Here is a 19,378-nt window from a genome sequence, read left to right as displayed (position 1 = left end):
TCTATTTGTGTCATGAATCTCATTATTCTTAGATGCTTTGTTTTCTTAATATTGTACTTGGTGTGCCTGTGCAAGAATACTTCTGCCCCTAAAATATGAATCCGTGGTAGTCTGCAGTGAGATGCTGGTAGATTAGCACCAGGACAAAAGTCGCTGCTATCACAAGTCACACTTGGCTTGGCAGCCTTACAGACCTGTAGGAACTGACCAGGCATGAAAATAACTTTTAACCCTAGGTTGGTCCTCTGGTATTACAACTGAAGCTTTTTACCTTTGCTGCCTGTGCTGTTTGTCCTGAGTAGATATAAGATGCCAGAATGGATGAAGCAGAATCTTTCCTAAGCATTTAACTGTGAAAGAGGTGGTTATTTTACTTCAACTCATTTCCTGAAACATTATATAATTTCTTGTTGAGCAAAGATAAGAGGCTAAACACAGTTGGTATTAATCTCTCCTCTAAATTAAAACAATGAGGAGCTATGCTCTGCAATACAGAAGAGGGAAATGAGAAACTAATTCAGTAACTCTAACTGAATGATCATAATTTCATTATCTGAATTTCCAAGGAGTTGCTGCTAGTGTACTACTCCAAATCAGTGATCATAAATGGGAAATCTGTGGTCTGGGGGCAGGGTGTATTTTATGTTGCTGCTTTCCAGAAATGAAAAGATTTAACAGAGGTCCAGTGGCCTAGTTGATGTGGGACTAAATCCACCTCTGCACCATACTCTGGAGCCTGTGTCCCCGGCTGACAGATGGCTGTGCATAGGGGAGTGCATAGAGGAGAATGGGTTTTCAGGTGCCTCCTCTTAGTCTGTTCTCCCCAGTAACACAAGATCTACTTTCTGATTCTGGAATAAGTTCCTGGACTCTGGATTTCCCATATGCTGAGTGCTCTTGCTCGGCTGGGAGGCACAAAGGCCCTTCCCTGTCCTCCCTTCTGCGGTTAATGCATAAAGCCTCTTGTCTAACCTGTTGGTTCCTAGTGCCTGAGGACATGATGCCAGTAAACAAAAGGTATACTATAGCCTAGGATGACTTTCATTTACTTGAATATTCTTCATGTTTCTTTTGGGTTAGCCCCAAGAAATTCTCTTCCCAGAGCAGCTTTAATCTGTTCCCTGTTGAAAATAGGTAATATGAAGCCAGTCTAGTCATATCTAGACTGGATACATTTTTCTCAATGATATGTCATTGATATGGTTATATCCATTAGAGATGTTTTCCCTTCCATATGCACCAAACCAGAGTAGTTTTCAGAAAACACTTAAAGATTAGCCACAGCTGGTTGCCACATAATGATAAAAAATGCCAGAAAAATTATTGATAGGAAGTCGTAGCATTCATCAGTGTTGGAAGTGAATTGTTCACTACAGTACTTGTTGCTGGAGATGGTCAGTCATGTATCAGTGCCAGATTGTGCTGTATTTGCAACAGAGGACGATGGGTGGTGGGTGGCTCTTTCTCCAGTGCAGAGTTGGAGTTGACAAGGCAAGGAGTGAGCTTTTTTCCTCTAAAAAAACTCAGACTTTAAGTGCAGTGTTGTGATCCCAGTAAACAGGAGCTGATGCATTATCTGTGCTGAACCATGTGACTGGGCGCATTTCACATCAACAGACTTGGCCTAGATTTAATGAGTAACTTCACAAATGTTAATGAATGCAGAAGTGTAGTCTTCCTCTGGGTACTGCTGTGGGCTGTATTTGACTGCTTGCTGTATCTGAAAATGTGCCTACACAGGGTTAATGCAGTGTCAGCAGTGAGCACTGCCTGCTAATTCCAACCCTGTACCCTCCTGAGTCTGTGCTGCTTTCTGAACTTTGATCAGAAATGACAGCTAGATAATTGTTTAAGTGAAAGCTAATTATGTTATTATTTTATGTTCACTGGTCAATAATATGTACTTCTTGTCATTTATAATAGTGTTGGAGAGGGGCACCTGGATCAATTCAATGCAGCCTCAACACCAAACATCCTATTTTTTTATTTTTGCTATGTGCATACAAAACAGTAAGCTCATTCTTTCAGCTCTCATCTCTGTGTGTGTTAATGCTTTGAGGGAGGAAAGCTTAAAGGGGCAGCAGGGCTTGCTCAAATACATGCAAGTTGGTTTGCAAGGAGGAATGAAAATACTGCTGTACTTTAATGAGAATTGTGAATGTAGTTATTTTTATCACAAAAGGCTTGCATAAAACCCTATTTGTATACGTCTCTATTGTTTGTGAACAATGGAATGCAACAAATAATGAAGGGAAAGTTATGAATGAATGGGTGTAGGTGTTTCTGCTCAAATTTTCTTTTAAGATATGAAACTTAAGTATTACAACAGAAGTATGTTTTTGTTAGGACCTACCTTCCCACAGTAAATTAAGGATCTGTGCCAGATTTCCTTGCTGAAAATTGCCATAGCTTTAATGACTCTTACCATGAGTGGAATTACCATTGCTTATGGACTAGTCACAAAAGAAGATTTCTGATGTCTAGGTGCAAAAGATGTAAGTAGGTGCTCAGTAGTACACTGGTAGTATGCATCGATTTTAAATTTCGTTCATTAGTACTGGGTAAGTCTCAAGATGTTCTGGCAGCCATGAAGACATCCTAGTTAGCATGACAATCCTGTGAAATTTCTGAAGCATATGAGTGGATTTAAACACTGTCTTCAGATGACGCTAGACGGAGTCTGGAAGAAAACCACTCTGGGGTTCTAAAATGTAAACTAAGGTATTTTGTATACCACGTGTATTTCTTCCTGCAGGGATAGGTGGGGAAAAAAGCTGGGAAAAAACATATCTGACAGTTTTAATGCATCTTCATCTCCTTTACCAACAGTGGCTTGTCATCTCTCTGTGCTGAAGGATACCAAACACCAGGCTGGTGGGGCATAGATCTTCTGGACAAGGTAACATCTCTCTCCTACAGAAGCAGCTTCTTTCTTGGCCTACTGTGTAGTGAACCCTTCTCTTCTTTTCCAACCACTGTTTAAGTACTTTACATTAGGTAAATGTTGACAGAAAAGTGTAGTACTAAGCGGTAAACATATGAGGTATGTTCCACCATGGTTAACTCTGAGAAGACTTCCAATTTTGGGGGTATGCATGGTAGCTGAATGCAAGCAGTCAGTAGGAACTTTGGTCTCAGTAGTCTATTGCCACTGAGATGTTTCTGGGGCTCTTAAGACCAAAATCTTTTCTTGGCCTGAGGTGAGAACCTCAAACCCATGAGGAGACTCATTCTGACTGCTGTTCGTGTTGCTTACTACTTCATCTTTGCATTTATTGTCATTAGGGAAATTCACTTTTGGGACAGCCTCTGTTTTTGGCATGTTTCCCATCCACTGTATTTTTTTCTGGCTCTTTTCCCTGCTCTTGAGTATTCTTTCACTTTGTCCACCTTTTTCCCCATTCCTTGTATGAAACTAGCATTAGAACCATCATTGTTAGGGTTTAACAGACCAATTAGTTTAACAGCATGTCATTGTTTTCATATTAAATTGTGATTTATAAGATGATAGTGTTGGATAGCATATGAGTTCCTGGTGGGTTATTTTTGTAAATACAAGTGCCAGCATCCTGCTGAGTTTGTTTTTGTCCTGTTTGTATAATGAAAAGTTATGTTCCAAATAAGCCTTTTGGAGTTAGGTGGAACTACTAAAGTAGGACAGATATCTGATATCACTGCCCTACATTTACAGGTGCCTGTGTGAAATCAGATATACAGGACCTTGGGCAGACTTTTGCAACTTGTGTAGAGCATTAAGAAAGCTGGGTTGGATGCAGCAGGCCAAACTGGAAAGAGCTTGTTGGTTGTGGGAAGCAATGGAAGTGTTCAAGGCCAGGCTGGATGGGGCTCTGAGCAACCTGGTCTGGTGGGAGTTGTCCCTACCCATGGCAGGGAGTTTGGAACTAGATAATCTTTAAGGTCTCTTCTAACTCAAACCTTTCTGTGATTCTAGTGTTACACTTCTTCTGATCACTCTTGATCCTATGCCAATCTACCAACAGCATCTGAACAAATCAGCAGTTTGTTTGTACACAGTGTACATGGTTTCCATATTCCGTTTTCCTCGATCAAGCTGTAAATGTCATGCCTCCTGCTGGCAGACATGGTGGATTCCAGTGAAGATATGGTATTGCCCTCCTTCGCTCTCATCCTTCAGTCTCTTCTGTTTCCAATGGGAGTATTTCCCAGACACATACAAAGAAATTATTGCTAGGAAGTGGCGGAATTGTAATATTACCTGGCTTAAAGAAGGCCTAATTGATGGCTCCTTAGTAGAAACCCGTTTTGACTTTGTCTTCAGAAGTTGTACTGAAAATGTTAAATCAGGTCACATATAATTTTCAGAGTATTCACTGTAGTTAGTCTAACATACAACTCAGAGTAAGACGTCTAACAGTTAAGTGTTCCTTTAAGTTTCAGTTCACTGTAAGTTGCTGAAAGAAAGCTTTTTCCACTGGAACCTGGCTATGGACTTTGATTTGGGGATGTCCCTTTCTAAAAGGATGCTGTACCCAAATGGCTGTGAGAGTCTCCAAGGGACTGTCTTACACCCTGTTTGCCACCCTGTGTCTATTTGATGTGGGGAATTAATCGAAGTTTTTTAGACACCTATAGCGTGAAGGGACTGCAGAACAAGATTGCTGCTTGCAGTCATATTTGGGGAGTGATTGCAGCCTCAGACCTGTGACAGGAGATCCTGTCCTGTTTGTACTTGAGGGGTTCGGCTAGATCAGCCTGAGATACCTGCTAGTGTTAGAGGATGCAATGATGGTGCAACACTCACATTGCTCCCACAATACTATCAGAAAGGAAAGCAGGTGCATTTTGAACATGTGGGAGAGCTTCATGTGAGGGAAATTGTACTCCTAGATAAGAAGCAAGCAAAAAGGTGATCTGCCTGGGAAAACCAATTGTACAATGCACGTGTTTTAATGCTGCTTAAGTAATCCCAAACAAAAGTTAATTTTGATAAATCCTAATGTAAGTGGTCTGTCTTCCTTTGTAGAAGTGAATTCATTTAAAATAGCCACTTAGCATGGAAGTGAATTTGTCTATGAAAGCAGTGAAGTGGTTCAATGGATCTACTTCAATGAGCTAAAGGTGTAACTGCTGCTGTTTTTACCCTCCATGAGAATATGGTCTCTCTTTGCTATTAAATCCAAAGAAGTCAAAGCATTGGAAGCGTTTTAGCATGACACCAGTAGGTCTGAACCCTAGCTCTCCTGTAGCTGACCTCCCTTATCTCACCAGATCTAAAAACTAAGGGCTTTGCCTCCACTCTTATAGAAGAGCTAGTGTTAGCACCCACTCTTTTCTGTGTTGGAACATGCCCTTTTTTTAATGAAAGTAAAGCCTAAAATGTTGCAAACATGTTTTCTGAATGTTCCCACATGCTTTACCTTGAATATGCTATGAATGTCATCTTCTTAAATAAGGCCGACTATATAAAGGCTAAGGATGCTTGTGACATTTTCAGGATCAGCATTAGTGTTAGTGGATTTCTTTCCTGCAGTACAGATTACTGATGGTGCTATGTATGTAATGATACAAGGAAGGGATCAGACTAACAGTCACTTGATAGTTGACCCAAATAGCTGATTATGTGCACGCTCTCATTGAATCACAGCCACAGATCAATGAAAAAAGGGAAGCTAACTTTTCTACAACTGCAGCAGGCTAAGAATCATAGAATCATAGAATATGAATGCAAATTTTTACCATCTGATGCGTGGCAAATTGGAATTTGTGGGCAGAGCTGAGCAAAAGGGTTTTTTAAATTAGATTGACTGACCAGACTTGGAGAAAGGACATCTCTGGTTAGCTGAAACGTTTCACTTTGACTTTAAAGGGTGCAGTCAAAATTAAAAATAAAAGCATTTAGAAGTGACGTTGTAAAAAGTGAAAAATTTTGCTTTTGGAATGTCATGTTTTTTGATAACTTATTTTTAAGTAAACTATTTGACAGACGTAGGGAGAAAAGTGCTGAAGCTATTTTCCAAAGTCAACATGTTGTGACAAGGTTAAAAATCTAAGTTTTCACATTAGGTTTTCCCTTTCTAGACACTAATTCAAGGAAATGTTAAAAATACTGTTACAATTGCTATTTTAATTATTCTTTGTGCTTTGGCATGTTTCAGGTTTCTTTGCTTTATCATGTAAAATCCCTATTAAAGAATATTAAAACCAATTTCCTTGATATAATTTCTTTAACAATAGTTACCCTCTAAAAGGAAGTGTAGCAACTAATTGTACTTTTTACAGATAACTTTTTGTTTTCTTTATGCTGTCATACTTACGCTTTAAGACATTTTAGTGAATTTAGGACTTAATCTAAGAGAAAGAACCTAATTTGCCGTACAGTGGGAAGCAGGGATTTCAGAAAAGTCCTGGAGTGAGAAAACAATTAAAATGCTAATGAATCTGGCCCAAGCAAAGGTGTTTATCCAAACAGACATGAAGGGAAGAAGTATAGTTTGAAATTACAGCAAGAGATCAAAAGATGTCTGAAATGATTGCAAAAGGAAATTAAAATATATATATTAAAGCATAATTCATTTAATTAAAGGTTTTGTAAAACAGATACAGAACTAGGCACTGAAGTGGATGATGCAGATGAATGTTTGAAATGAGCAGCTGATGTAATGTTTAAACATGTTAATAAAAATATGGGTGCTTTGCTCTGCCAAGAATGAAGGATTTTTCTGTATAAATACAAAGTGCTGATCTGTGGAGACAGAAGAGGACCAGGCAAAGGTGCACATGGGTTCTTGAGAGGTAGATTTGCCCATTTTCCTTGTTACCAGCTTGTCTCAACTGAGATGTGACCAAGTCCTTGATTTGCTGGGATGAATGCACTGGCGAGAAAAGAGGAGGCTGGCTTGCTGATGTTGGGACTGGAATTGGCGCTACTTAATGTCGGTTGCCATCTGGATGTGGGAAGCAGGTGGTGACCCAGGGGATGGTGACGCCCTTCTTGGTCATCACTGGAAAGATGAAAAGTTGCTCTAGAGGTGGTTGTATCTGAAGTCATACACAATGGTATCTCCTGTGCATAAAATAGACACTCAGGAGCTGCAAATGCATCCTGCTGAAGTCCTGGGTATGTAAGTGGGTGTTTGGTGGATCAGTCACTTCAGTGCAGCTGGAGTTGCTCCTCTCCAGGATGGAGAGGTTCTGCTTCTGCTATGCAGGGAGTCCACTACAGGCAGGTCTTTGGTCATTCCCCCACTGTTTTCACCTCAGAGGCTATTTTCAGAATGAGAATGAAGCGTGTAGATTGTTTTACCCTCGAAGCAAAAAGAGACAGCTTTGCCAAAATCAACAGCCTGTTTCAAAGCCTTCCAGGTTCCCTAAAACACAAAGGCTGACTCAGAGCTGTGACTCATGGTCAGGAAGCAGCAAGCCGGGGACTCCTTATCTGCTCTCCTATCTGGGGTGTGGGAACAAACGGTGGGGTGGGGCAGGTGCCTGCTGGTGGAAGAGTAGAGGAAAGGTTAAATATTATGACAGCTTCCACTTCTTGGGGAGAGGGCTGGAAAACAGTCATCCTTTCTTGCGTCCTTCCTTACTGGCAAATGGAGCTGTTTTAGTATGAGAAGCATGTGAGTACTGTTGTAGGTTCATTGACAGCTGTACAGTAAATCAGTCCCTGTGTGAATTATTTATGTGGAAAGCATTAGATTAAATCCTACCAGTGATGAGAGTACCTCAGGCATGCAGGAGATTGTCACTGCTGACTTTGCAAGGACTCTGGGCTATGTCAGTCTACTCTGTCTGGCTCTATTTACTGTCACCCACCTTCCTCCCCGCCAGCACACCAGTGATTCATGGTTGAGATTGTGCAGGGCTTTTGCACCTGAATTCCAAAGGCATGGATAGCAAAACCAGACCTTTCACTGGGACTTTAAAAGCTAAAGGGTGCTGCAGGGCCTGGGATTGTACCAGTGATTGACAGTGCACAGCATCTCTTGGCAAGAAGCTGAAGGATGCAGAGAACTTCCTGCATTAAGTTTGTCTGAAGCACTACATGCTCCCTTCAATCATTCCCTACTTTGGGAGAAAATAGTTACTTTTAAGCTTCAAAAGATGCGTAATGGTCTTTCCTTTCACATCTAATGCTAGGCAGTATTACCCCTATTATTTCACTGCTTCCTGACAGGCTGTCCAGTGGGCCGTGCCCAGCCACAGATGTGCTTACTTTGCTCTTTGATGGACATATGGCCCAGGACAAGTGATCCTGACTTGTGCCAGACCCATCTCTGTGTGCCCTGGATCAGCTGTGGGAGCATGAAGATCCCTTTGTGGCCTGGCCTGTCTTACTGTGAGCTTCCCACGCACCTGCCTCTGCTTGGCTCCTTTGGCTGGTGGGGCCATGTCTCAGACCCGCTGCCAGTCTCTGTGCAGTCTGGGCTTTCCCTCTCTTTCCCAGCCTCATGTGGCAGCATGTGTCTGGTGTAAATGAGGGTGGTGATTAACCAAAAAAAAAAATTAAAGAAATTTCTTCCTCTGGCTAGGATCCCACAAGACAGATGTTCCTGGGAAGTGGCTGCTCTAGGGCAATCCAGAGGAGTAACTGCAGCTCACGCAGGCACACCCAAACCAGCTCAAAATGAATTTTCTGGAGCAGCAATCAAGCACTGGCCCTGTGGGGTTGGTGCACAGGTACTCTGCTGGTACGGGACACCCAGCTCTGCTGAACTGGCCTGTGGTGTGCTTCCCCTGGGGTGCACCCAGGGCTCCCCAGGCCAAGAGGGCTGGCTGATCCTGTTGGAGAAAATGAAAGGGAAAAGCTGGAGGGGGCTGGGTTCAGTGCCCTGTGCTCCATGCAGCTATTTGCACTGGGATGTGCAGCAAAGGTTTGTTGCTGTTCTGCTGGTAGGGCTTGATTGCATCCGGGAGCAGTGCACATGGCTTCAGAAGTGAAAGGGAACAGGGAGAGACTTTAAAAGGTGTCACCTGTGCTTTCCCTCCAAGGTCAGTCTTGGTTTGACAATGCTGTAATTACCTGCTCGGCTCTATTTAGGGTATGTAAGCACGTGTAGGTGTTTGAGTTTACTCGTACATATGTGCTGGACATCCTGCCTCTATAGCAATACTTGCAGACTAAAGGTACCTGCTTTCTAGCGCGAGCTCTGCTGAGGTGGCCTGGCTGCAGCTGTGACAGCGATGTCTGAGGGACCCCAGCACAGCACCCCGACATACCCCGTCCTGTGTGTCAGTGGTGCCAGCTACTCCAATTACTGTTATGCCTTCAACAAAAATAATGTACAGTCATCTGGCTTTTTCCTATTTAGTTCAAAGTCTGTGAGCATTGCACCTTTTTGGTAAGGAGTCCTGTTGGGAGGAAGAAATGTATTTTAAGGAATTAGTGACTTCTGCAGCTCTTGTAGCTCTTCCAGGTATTTCTCTTCAACTCCTATTTCTTCCTCTTCTTGATCCTTTGTTGAACGTTATAATCCTGTGTTTATATCTGTCTGTTGCCATAGAAATAACTCATGTTGCTAACTAAGCTAGGAACTTCCTTGAGGGATAAAGGAAAGGGCTATTCCTTATAATTGCCTCATCTCTGAGAAAATAACAAGTCTCCAGATGGATTTCTCTTCAAAGATCACGAATTTTAACTCCTCTACCCTAATGTGAAAAGTTAGGCCCTTTGGGTGGCATTACACTAGCTTTCTTCAAATTGTTGGTCTAGCAGTGCTTCTGTATCCCGCTCCCAAATCTGCTTCAGCTCTCCATCAAAAGGACCTAAGGATAGTTCAAGCTTTCTTCCCATCAAAGCTTTGCTTTTTCTGTTGATGCTGCAAATGTCTGACTGTTAGGTATCTGCCTAAAATATCAGTACTCTTTTGGAAGGAGCTAAAGTCAGTGAATGGCAATAGCTCCCCATTGTTGCTGACCCAGGGTTTGAACAAGGGACCTTCCAGCTGATGTCAGGTGTGGTGGCCCCTGTCTGTTCCTGGAAGTCCTTATTTGTGCACTGTCTTGTGCCACTGGTTTGCCCACACCTTTTAAAGTCAAAACTAAAGTCTTCAGTTTATCTTTGTTCTGTTGGATGAGAAAATTTACTGCAAACAACTACATAGTCTCTAACAAAAAAACCAAACAAAAAAAAAAACCACAAAGCATTATATAGAAGGGAAGCCACAACAGCACTTACAAATGAAATGTGACTTACAAGGCTTTAAATGTCTTTTTGCCCGAAAAGTGACTTTTTTGCATTTAGATTAAGGAAAATGTTAGCATTTAGGAGCAGGGTTGTTTAAGTCTTTTCCACTGTAGGGAGAAACAAAGTGAAGTATCATACAAAACAATGCAAATTTAAGAGGAAGTTTTTGGCCTTCAGGAAGGCTGCTTTACATCCAGTTAATGTTTGTGTAGCGTGGAAGCCATGCTCAGCTTTGGTAGAACAATCTCCTAATTCAGCAACTGCTTTTTAAAGAAGTAGGGCAGCTGTTGCTGTTTGCAGTCTCTGCTCTAATTTTGCATGATTCCTGTCACTTAAAAATAAACTAAGCCCCATCCTGGTGGGCATGGGTGGTTGTGTGACATTTTATTTCACTAGGTTCCAAAGCACCATTTCATCAATCTTTATTCTTCCCTCCTTCTGCCTGCTTTTTCCAAATTCTGCTTGGTATTCTTTTCCTCTTCTGTCAAATGAAGCCCTACCACTTCTACAGTTCACCTGTTCCCAGTCTGTTCTATGCTACTTCAGTTCTTGCCATTTATTTTCTTAAAACACTGCAGAATTGGTGATGCGGGTTGAAAATGTTAATATTCATCTGCAAAGCTTGATACTTGTTACAGAAAACATTACTGGATTTAAACTTTATGAGCAGTTTGGGAAGTAAATATCCCACATGTGGGTAAACTGAGGTATGGAAGTAACATTTTTTCAAGGTTGCAAATAATTCAAAAGCAAAGGAAAAAAAAAACAAAAAAACAACACCAAAAAATAAAAAGATCCTGAACTGACCCTAGGTTTACATTTCACTTCAAGTGTCTGCATTCTAGCAACCCACAATGTTCATCATGTGGAAAGAGTAAGTGAAATAAGCAATGTGATACTTTAAGAATCCTTTAAAACAGCACTATTACACTTCGGATGGTCATGAAAATCTGTTTGGATTTCCTTTTGCTTTTTTTTTTTCTTCTGCATTGCGTAACTTCACCCCAGAATCTTTAAAATCAGATAGGGAAAGTATTTGAGCCCATGTCCCTGCAGTCCTCTAGCCAGGCTCTTACAATGGGTGCTCCATACTTGGGTCTGAGATGGCAAAGCACCTGAAGGTACAGAAAGCCAAAGGCACTGTGTTTCTAAGCACTTCTTTGCTACAGGCACACTCATAATGCTCATGTTTATCTATAAACCCTGCTTGCGAAAACATTTATCTCCAATTGTAGCATCAAATATTTGGGCAATTATAACCTTGGTGAAGGCTGAATAGTCTTGAAACCTTCACCACAGCTAGAGGCATACTTTTTTTTTTCTTTGCCTCACACTTGTGCTGGGGTTAGGAAGAGGGACCTGGGGGTGGAAGAGGGAGAGAGGTAGGGATGTCTGGAGCGGTGGGGGAAGGATGCAGTGCTTGTCTGGTTCTTTCAGGTCATGTCCAGAGAGGCCCGCCATTCCACAGAGCTCATATCCACAACCACATGCTGACCTTGAAATATCCAGATGTCTCCATATTTCATGTGTTGACCTCTCAACAACAAATGGTGTTGGAAAACACTTGCTTCCTAGCATGTGCTAAAACAACAGTTGCTTTCCATAACTTCAGTTGCAGAGCCTTCTGCTATGTGCATGTTTTATTTTTTTTTATTTTTTTACAGTGCCAACCTCTTCAGAAGTAGCAGGATGTTGTGATCCATACTGATTCCTAATTTGACTACCAGCCACCAATTTTTTTTCAGGAAGTTTTTTGCCAGCTATGTCATAAAGAGAAATCTGCTCTGACTTGATAAAAAAAAATAGCTTGAACAGCAGTGAGTGCAAAATGATGAGAAGCAGAGCCAGCTCGTCTCCAGCTCACCTTCCTGTTTTCCTCATTAATACTCATTTTTGGGTAATGTCTGAATCCAAAGCAACTTGAAAACATCACGGTAGTGCACAAGTCCAACGAGGCCAGGTCTGAATCTAGTCCTGCATCTAGGGAGGGACAGGTTTGTCCTTTCAAAACCTGAGGTAAGTGCAGAATGAGGATATGACTCGGCCTGTCTGTTACTAATGATCTCTCGTAAAGAAAACAGATGTTAAACACAGATTTTCTTGGAAGCATAATATACCAGTAATTTAACAGGCAGGAATTTGGTTATAACATGCTGACCTTTAGCAGTCCGCTCATAATTTCTTGTAACTTTCTTGCTAAAAACTTGTTTTGAATAAAACCTCAAACATTTTTCTCTAATTTTGAACAGAATACCTTTAAATGAATGCAAAACCTAGTTTTTCTCGATTTTTCCTTTTTAGGCTCACTTCCTCTAAGTAGTTACAGGAAAATCAGAAGCAAGTATTCACTGGAATAATTAAAGCCAGTATTGAAATAGGTAAGGGCAGGAGTCCTATAAAAATATGCAGTTGGAAGCAAAAATAGAGGAAAAAAATATATGTTGCAGACCATAAAGTGAAATAGCTTCTTTAGCTCTGGAAAGCTCTGGGAGGATGGTGTCTGCCTCGAGACAGGAAGAACCCAGCCTCCTGCCTTGATCCCACGCTGTCTCTTGTGGGGCTCGGTCCTAGTCCCTAGGCCCTCTTCCCTGGCATGAAGAGTTGTGACTTCTCTTCCAGAGTTTGTTGGTGGATGCTTTAGCTTGTGTTAGGGTATGGTAAGATATTAGATATTTAATATAGTGTGAATATTTTAACTTTTGTGGGGGTCACAAGTACTGTGAAATACCTTAATCTGGGTTTTCACACAGTCAGTGTTGTATCCTGGCTGCCCTAGCTGCATTTTAATACTTCACTTTTAAATTCCCCTGTAAGCCTTAATTAATGCACCTCTAAGTCTCAAGGTGATGACTGAAAACATGTTTCTCAATCCTTCTCCCCTTGAGGTCAATGGAGAAGGCTGGCTTAATTTCAGTGGCGCGACGTGGCACACTGTGTTTGAGGTGTGCTTGTGGTGGGCTCGGGGGGCACTTTGCACCCCAGCAACTGTGAGGAGTGCGGCCTTGCTCCATGCAGGGCCCAACAGGTAGGTTGTTGGTCTCATCACCTCCTGAGATCCCTGAATGGAGGGGCTGGTGATGTACCTCCATCAGTCCTCAGCACCCATCTTCTCTCCTGGAGAGCTGGAGAAGTGTGGTGGAGCTGGAGGCCCTCCCTGCCTTGTTCAGTGGGATACTTGTTAGTAGGGGCACAGTGTTCCTGCAAATGTGCATGGATTTTCACAGACTCCTCTTTGCCAGCTGAGGACACAGGAAGGGGAGGAATTCAAGGTTTGGTATGTTGTTTGTGGTAGGGGCTGTAAAAGGTGCTCCATTCCTTAAGCCTTCTGTTTATCGCAGAAGTACCCCCAGGTGACAGAAGGCTGAAAAAGTGATTTTCAACTTCCTGTGCTTTCAGCAGTGACTTCTAACCCTGACCTACAAAGCATAAAGGGAAAGAATCTGAGGAATGTACTCAATGGCTGTGGAGCAAAACCAGCTACTTTTAATGAGAGTGACCAAGAAGCACAAACCTCTCCTCTTCCCTGAGCACAGGCTGAGGGCAGAGATGAGGTCTGAGCAGGTGTTCTCCCCTCCTGGAGCCCACCTCATCAGCATGGGTCTTCAGCACCATTCTCTGTGAGAATGTGAGAAATGTGTTGAAACCCTGACTACAGTTTTGCATTCATTTTTTCGCTGCCGAAATTCTTTCGGGCATGTAGGAGTAGTAACTGCTGGGAGTTGTGCAGAAATGCTGACTTGGAAGCTGAGAGCTGCTGCAAGATTTGGGTGCCTTGTTTGCAGGAGAGGAACCTCTGTGCTGGCACAAGGGACTTACACTATGTATGATGCTGCCTTGGGATATCTTCTGAGAGCATAGCTTCCTCCTCAGCCTGGTTTTGAAGTCTGTCAGACCTGGTCATAGTATAATAGTGGTCACAAAAAAAATTGTTCTCTTTTGGGGAAAATAAGCAGAAAGCCCTGTGCTCTAGAATATTTCATCTCTGCCATGATTTCAGCTGAATTCCAGTCATTGTTTTCCTGCTCATGCTACACAGCAGAAGTTCATAGTGATTTGCCATAGGATAAGCAGAATCTTGTCTCCAAAAATAGTTCACTGCCGTGCATAGATCCCTCTTTGCTTTTATTTTGAACCTTGCTTTTTGAGGGGTGTTTTCTACCTTCCTGGTTTTGAAACAGAAGACAAAGATATAAAAGTCTACTCCAGCCTTAAGCATACCATGTGAGGTGAAGTAATCACCTCTCTTGGGAATGCTGCAGGTTGCTTGCAGTGGAGAATGTCCTGTAATAACATGGGAGTTTATATTTAAGAACTTTTAAGCACCCCGTTTTCATATCTTAAGATGTAGAAAAATAGATGAACATATGAAAAGCAAACACTTGGGTAATTCGAGTTAGATGGGCGTGCTGCTGGAAACACTTAGCAGGGGTAGGAACACTGCACGGTGGGGGTGAACACAGGAGATGTTGTATGGACTTTGCAAAGTGCAAGTGCAGTAAGCTGGAAGATGGGGAGGGTGAATCCTGTGTGAATAGGCGCAACATGCATCCTGGTGTTGTACATTGGAGCTGAATGTGGTTCACTGAAAATATTCTAGTAGAACGGAACATTTTAGGCTGATGTCAGTTTAATTCTGAGGAGTGCAATAGCACAAGAAGTACTAAGTAAATTTGCTTGAATTGGAGAATCAGTGTTACAAAAAGCCATATATATTATAGCTACAGCTGTCCTTTTACAAGAGCTACTGAGTATCTGGTCACAGTATGGGCTTAGTGATATTTGCACTGCTCTCAACCTCAAAAAAGAAATCTAGTTTCATATAGAAATGAGTCTGAGTTAAAAAGTTCAAGCTGTAGTCAAGTCTTGGACTGAGTTGTGCCTGTTGGGCTACCAGTGAAATGGCTCTCTAAGCTGTAACATTAGGCAGGGGATTCTCAAAAAAAAAAAAGAAAGGGGTAAATGTGTTTAGGCATGGTCCTTCTTCCATGCAGGGATCCAGGTCCCCCTGAACCATTTGCACTGTGTTGGTTTACTTCTGAGATCTGCTCTGGAGCAAGCTGAACATCTCTGTATAGGCAGAGGCAGGCTTTTCTGGTCTGCCTCCAGGTGTGGACGAGAGGATGATGAGCATCAGAAACCAAGTCCCACTTGAACTACAGCTGTGAGCCAGGCCACACCAGCTCTTTGAGGGATACTGGAGAAGTGAATGGCAAAGCCAGTGTGAACTTCCCCGCTGGGGGTTTTGTGTGTTAGCACGTGAGCTGGTACATGCTGGGTGTGCTGGAATGCATCAGAAATTTGAATAATTTTTTCTAGCGTACTGACTGTGGGTGCTAAGACTGTATGATGCATGTATAGCACTGACATGGCAGTCGGCTGGGAAGTTGCCCTCATCAGTGGCTGCATCATTACCTTAAATAAACTTGACTGGAAACTCTAGTGTCAAAAAAAAAACAAAGTGAAGATCTTCATCTGGATCGCTCCCACTAATGTACTTTGCAGCTGTGGGCAAGCTGTGAATCACACAGGAGGAAAACTGCAGTGGTGGAGAGCAAGCTGTCCTGCACAGAGCTGCTGTCAGTGGTACGGTGTCAGGTCCTGCACTCGGCTGCTTGGCTGCTGCTGCGCTGTGCTGGCCATGGCACTGTGGCCTGTCTGCACCTGGTCCTCGGCAGCTGTGAGTGAGCAGAGCGTTGGGACTTGGAGAGAAGAGAAGGGCAGAAGCCTCATCAAACATGTGGTGTCCATCATAAAGGTGGCAATGCTTTCTGAGACCTGAGAGCTGTGCCAGAGCCAGAGGTGGAGCCTGGACTGCTTTAGTTCTTAGTTCTCCGTGAAGCTGAAAAAATGCCAGAATGTTGTTATTGTACAAATGAGGATGCTGTAGTTTCTTTAGAGAAATATTCTACTAGAGTGCCTGAGGTCCACGCTTGAAGGTTGTCCCTACTTTCTGCCATGTGCCTTATAAACGCGGAGTAAGAGCACACACCATATAAAAAGGATTGTGAGGAAGCAAAATACTATTGATGACTGCCAGCAGTTGCATGGTGCAGGTGGCCTGTCTGTGAGCTTGTGCTGCAGAAAGGAATAGGAAGGACAGTTGTCAGGTAGCTCTGTAACTACCTCAGCCCAAGTACAGGGACAGCACAGAGAAAACACAATTTTGAGCAGTTGTAAGTTGAGTGAAGGACGGAGCTGACAGAGAATGAGAACGTAGAAGTTGGAGATGAATCTAGAATGTAAGCAGCAGATGTGATAGAGGAGCGCAGGCACTAGAAAGCTTGGCTATAGGATGTCTGTCTTCTGGGTGGTTGTAGTGAAGCACAATGGACTTTTTCAAGGTGAACAGACATTCTGCTACAGTAAATAAAATGCAGCTGATGGCAGCCTTTATCTGTGTATTTTATCTGTACTGCTGAAGGTCTAGAGGCAGCTAAACCTTCCAAGTAGTTCCTAGGTTCAATCAGATGTTGCTCAGATGTGAAGATTAAGAACACTGAAAATAGGATCTGCATTACGTAGCCCATAGTGAGATTTTCTGCAATTTGTTGCTATAAAGCAAGGGATAGTATCAAAACTTTCTTAATGAGGATTTGCCAAGCTTGCCCTGAACTGACGTCCAGATCTCTGTGGGATCTCAAAGCAAGGGAGAGACTAGTTTGGACAGGAAGAGGAAGGTGTGCATAAAGTAACTGTACAAGACCAACTCAGAAATGTGAGTGGATGAATTGAAAAGATAGGAACAAGGAAACATCTCTTCAGAGAAATGGCAGAATCTTAATATAAGGCAGTGTGGCAGTTAGTTAATCAGGCACCAACTGGACAAATTTTTAGACAATAACAGAAGCAAAGGGGTAGGAATACCTAAACTGAAGAGAAGAAAATACATTTATTAACAGATTAAAAAAGGGGGGGTGGGGGGGGGGGTGGGGAGGGACAATGCTTTTAGTCTCTTTACCTGTTTCCTCTAGTGCTCCTGTTTCTTCTTTCTTTTTTGGTATTTTGAGCATCAGAATTCTTGCCATATTCTTGAAGCTTTGAAAGCAAATGGGAAATCACTAGTCCCAACCCTGACCTTATTTCCTGTGCTACAATACAGAGACAACCCAAGGGAACTTTCAGGTTAGTTGGACGTTCCCTATCTTTCTATTTAGATTTTATTTTCACTTTCCTTACTTGCCCAGCCTCAGTGTTGGCAGCTAGCACAAATTTATTGTGTGATCTTTATCTCTGGCATTGCCCTCTGAATGGTCAGCCCATTATCTCCTATCCCCATAAAGGCAACCTAGCTGTTGTAGATAAAATCTTGTGTACAGTACAGCTCTGGTGTGTCTTTGGGAGTGCTCAGATATAACCAGGAGGAGGAACTGCTGAATGGCCTCCTTTCTTCCTCCCCTGACTGCATGGTAGAGGTGCTGCAGCCACTGTCCTGATGGCAAATGTCCTTTGGGAAGAGCACAAAGCAGAGAAGTCTCTTCTGCTAAGGCTGGAAAGTTTCAAAGAGACGGATGAATATCAATGGTCATGAAGGTTTAAACAGATCTCATTAGCTATGTTTCTGCTGGAAAGAAAATGTGGTGGGAAAGAGGTCTTTGATTCCATACACAGCCATCCTAGAGTAGTGTGCAACTGATGTGCTTAATCCCAGTAAAATCAATTGATGGGTAAGATAGGAAGATGTTATTAGCATACACTTGTGTATTGAACTTTAGATTTACAACAGACTCCTCTGAAGTCAATTTAGAACTGACTAGGTTTAATTGAATAAAGTCTTTATCTTCCTTGCTAGCATTATTTTGTGATTTTTCTTAAGCAGAAGAAGAGGTGGTAGTCTTCAGTGCATGCTGTATTTATTGACAGTGGACTTACAAGCAAATCTCTTGATTTCAAACCTTCCAGTTGGTTGAAGTTAGTGAAACTCTAAAACTAGTTGAGAGCTTTCGCTAAGCTTTTTTTTTTTTTTTTTTAGGAACTTTTAACTGTTTCAAATGAGTTATACTGTTTTATTCAGAAAATTATATACTTTTACCAAGTATAGTGCTACCTAATTAGTTCCCTATAAGCCTTTCTCTGTGTGTCCTCTGAAACAACTTGTGTAGAGCTTAAACAGATTTTAAAAGTTGCTCACTTAATTATTGTTTGTAGTTTGGATCATTACCTGAAATGTTATCTGTCTGGAATTAAAACATAGCATTGGTAATTTGATAAGTCCATATGGCCTCTTTTGAAATGGCAATTTTTTACTGTTTCTTTTCAAATATCTCTGCTAACAGTCAAACAAATGTACAATTTATGAAGATGCATTTTAAAGCTCTGTTAATCTACTGGCCAGCTTCAGACTGTAGTTAAAAACATGCCTGGTTACACCGGAAAAACATCTTCTCAGCAAACTGTCAACTTCCTTCTGGGTTAAAGCTCATAAACATTTTTTATTTATGAAGATTTAAAAAAGTTTTTTTTTTCTGTTTAGTTTCATAAACCAATCATGACTTAATCTGTTACATACTGCTAAGAAATATGGGTTCAATTAGTTCACTTTTTATGTCAACCCTTTGTCCAGGTCTGCATTTGCAGCTTTTAACTCTTACAGATTTATTTTCATGTATTCAGTTTTTAACTCTGAGACTTGGAACAACCTAGTGTACAATTTATCACACTAGTAATATTTTTCTCAAAGGTAAAGTAAGACCAAGTAATCTGTTGTATTAAATGTTTCTTTTTAAAGAAAAGACAATTATGTATTTGCCTGAATTTGACTTATTGAACATGTCTAGGCTGTTATTTCTGGACTGAACAAATAGTTCTGTGCTGCGGATCCTCAGCTGAACATTGTTTTCGTATAACAACTGAGGTTTAAAGCAAGTAGAGCCTCACTGTGATGTTAACCAGAATATTATCTGTTTGGGTTACAGAATTTTCTTACATAATGTGCTTCACTGTTACTTCCAGAGTTCGGCAGCTGTTAAACAAATATTGCCACAGAGTGTCTGCAGATTTCAGTGTTTAATTTCCTCTGTGCTATTGTTTGTCATTCAACAAAATACAAGTATGTAAAGTTGATCAATAGGGAAAGAAGGTGGCTCCTTTAAGTGGTGTCCTGGAAAAAACCTATGTATTTCTAATCCATGCATTCTCTAGTTCTTTCTCCAAAAGAGGCAATGTAGGAAGCAATAGTTATTTTTAAGGTACAAATTACTTTTTCCTTGATGG

The 19,378-nt window shown here is 41.8% G+C and overlaps 1 long non-coding RNA gene across 1 annotated transcript in view; it reads left to right on the top strand.

Annotated features, from left to right (window-relative positions):
* The window catches only part of LOC136791158 (uncharacterized), a 61,336-nt gene that overhangs the window by 35,545 nt on the left and 6,413 nt on the right, over window positions 1-19,378 (top strand). The window contains exon 2 of the long non-coding RNA XR_010832573.1: window positions 2,830-2,899. This is a non-coding gene — a long non-coding RNA (uncharacterized lncRNA). The remainder of the gene's footprint in view (window positions 1-2,829; window positions 2,900-19,378) is intronic.

The sequence above is a fragment of the Anser cygnoides genome, chromosome 6 (genome assembly GCF_040182565.1).
Source record: "Anser cygnoides isolate HZ-2024a breed goose chromosome 6, Taihu_goose_T2T_genome, whole genome shotgun sequence".
Taxonomy (NCBI): Eukaryota; Metazoa; Chordata; class Aves; order Anseriformes; family Anatidae; genus Anser; species Anser cygnoides.
This window is presented reverse-complemented; position numbering and strand designations above follow the sequence as displayed.